Below are 2,606 nucleotides of genomic sequence, written 5' to 3' on the forward strand. Positions count from 1 at the left end.
AGGAGACTCCACAGCCTCTCTGGGCAGCCTGTCCCAGGGCTCTGTCACCCTCACAGGAAAGAAGTTTCTCCTCACGTTGAGGTGGGACTTCCTGTGTTGTCACTTGGTGCCATTTCCCCTCGTCCTGTCCCAGGCACCACTGAACAGAGACTGGCCCCTTCCTGACACCCACCCTGCAGGTATTTACAGACATTAATCAGGTCCCCTCTCAGTCTTCTCCTCTCCAGACTGAACAGCCCCAGGTCTCTCAGCCTTTCCTCATATGACAGGTATTCTAGTCCCAACATCATCCTTGCTGCCCTCAGCTGGACTCTTTCCAGCAGATCCCTGTCCCTCTTGGACCCTCCATACCCCACCCTTATAAAACTCCATGCAACTGCAAAAGCTGCTTTCAGCTTTCCAGGAGCTCTGAACACATTTTTTTTGGAGGTGGTGATGGCTGAAGCCTAGTTTGGTTAAGTGAGAAATGGCTCACAGTACTCAGGAACAATGGTGTGGGTTTTTTTTTCCTAAAAATGTTCTCCTGCTGGAGCATCCCAACCCCCCTCCCCAGAAGACTGGAATTTTCCAGAGATTGCTGCAGTGTCACAGAGTGGCTTTTGAGCCAAAGGCATGATTGGGGGAGGGGGCGGGGGGGGGTGGATGAATATTTGAATAAATGGCTTGTGTAGCACAAGTTCAAATGGTGAAAACACAAATGGGACTTGTCTGGTTGGGAAGCCAATCTGAGCTCGCTACCTGCATTGCCTGGAGACAACTCGGCTTCCCAAGGAATGCTGTTACTGCAACAATATGCTGCTGGTGCTTCTTTATGCTTAGCTGAGGCCCTTCAGGTCTCCTCCTGGGCTTGGGTCCCCCAGTAGCTACAGTGCCTCGGGCCAGCACTACAGAGCAGAAATGAGGCAGAGTTCACACTGGCAAGTGTTTTCTCCAGGGCTCTGAAATGGAGTTTGGGATTCCAGCGAGTGGCTGGTGCCTGGTGGCTGCCTTTCCTCATCCCCACTAAGCAGAGCCTTGGAGTAAAACCCAGCTGAGATCTAGCACTGCTCAACAGCTGGGCCAGGTGTTAAAACCTCTAATTAACACCCCCCCCAATTAGCCTAATGGGTGAATTATTGCAAGGAGTAGAAGAATAAAGGGGGAGGGGAAGTCATACTGTAAACTTCAGCTTTCCCAGTGCTAAGAGAAAAGTCACCTGGAAGATCTCTGGAGAGTGGATGAATTCCTACCTGCAGAACACCTGTCAGCATCATGTGTCCTCCATCCAAGTGCTTCACCGAGGAGTGACCACGCTGGGAGTTCCTGCTTCCAAGGGCTCCTTGAAACACCTCCCGACTACTAGTAACAATAGCACAAGGAGCAGCTGAAGTTAAAAATCAACCAGCTATGATCTGTGGGGACTGGAATATGACGCTGTAAACACGCCAAAAGCCCTGAATTCCAAGTTTAGAAGAAGGAGCTGGTAGGGGAACAGCAGCATCTCAGAGCCCTGCTTCTCAGGGAAGCACCAAAAGTCTGGGCGGGTGGGTGAGGATCTGGAAGATCTTTGCATGGTTCAGCCCTAGGAAATGGGATCTAGGAAAGTGCTGAGTTACTGATGGGGGAAGAAGACTTATCTAACCTTCTTTTTTTGGTCTTCCCAGGCTTATTTCTCTATTGATGTGTATGTTTTTATGTTTAAAATGCAAACAAACAGACAAAAAAAAAAACGCAACAAAAACACAAGCACACCAAAAAAAAAACCAACCCCAAACACACAACAAAACAACCCAGAAACCAACCAAAAAATAAAACCAAACGACCAACAACGAGGCTTCAAATGGGGAAATTCAGCTCCAGAGGTAACAGGCACAGGGTTTACCTGTCAGATTCCACAGCAGTGCTGGGAGGCGACACGTTCTGCCTGCACATTTCCCTGCTGCCTGGCTGGTGAGCACTTCCCCTGCCACCTCTCCCTGGCCCATCCATCCTTCCTGCTGGGAATCCATCGCTCTTCCTGGCAGGATCCCCCCTCACCTCTTCCCTTTGATAACAAACACAGTTTTAAGCCTCAACTCCTGGAAAAAAAAAAAAATATGTGAAACGACGTGAACCCTTGGCTTTATTTTTTTCTATGATCCCTTCCCTGGGAATGAGTTTGTGGTGTGAGGGAAACACTCAAGCTGGGTTACGTGGCTAATTTCTGAGTCGTTAACAGAGCAAAAAAAAAAAAAGAACCACCCCCCCAGCCACAGGTTCCAGGCCTGGGCTTCCCTGTCCATAAATACATATATTTAATCTCGGGGATCAGTTTTCCCGCGGGCTGGGGGTGGGAAGGGGAGGCCCAGCTCGCCGGGCTGCGTGTCGGTGCCTGGCTGGCTCGTGGGAAGCCCGGGGCTGATAAAATCTACACGGGTACTTAATTAACCGAGCTGCGTTTTATAAATCATTGCTGCCACCTGTCCCCGCGGCCGGGAGGCGCGGGATGAACCGCCTCGTGTGTCCCGCGGCCGGGAGCGGGTTCGTCGGCTTCTGGTTTTCCCAGGGTTTAGGGTGAAGCCCAGAAAGGGCATCGGGCGCTTCCCGGGTGCCAAGGGCGGGCAGCGGCTCTCCCGGGATACCCCCCC

Source organism: Chaetura pelagica, unplaced genomic scaffold (assembly GCF_000747805.2).
Source record: "Chaetura pelagica isolate M959 unplaced genomic scaffold, ChaPel_1.0 scaffold128, whole genome shotgun sequence".
NCBI lineage: Eukaryota > Metazoa > Chordata > Aves > Apodiformes > Apodidae > Chaetura > Chaetura pelagica.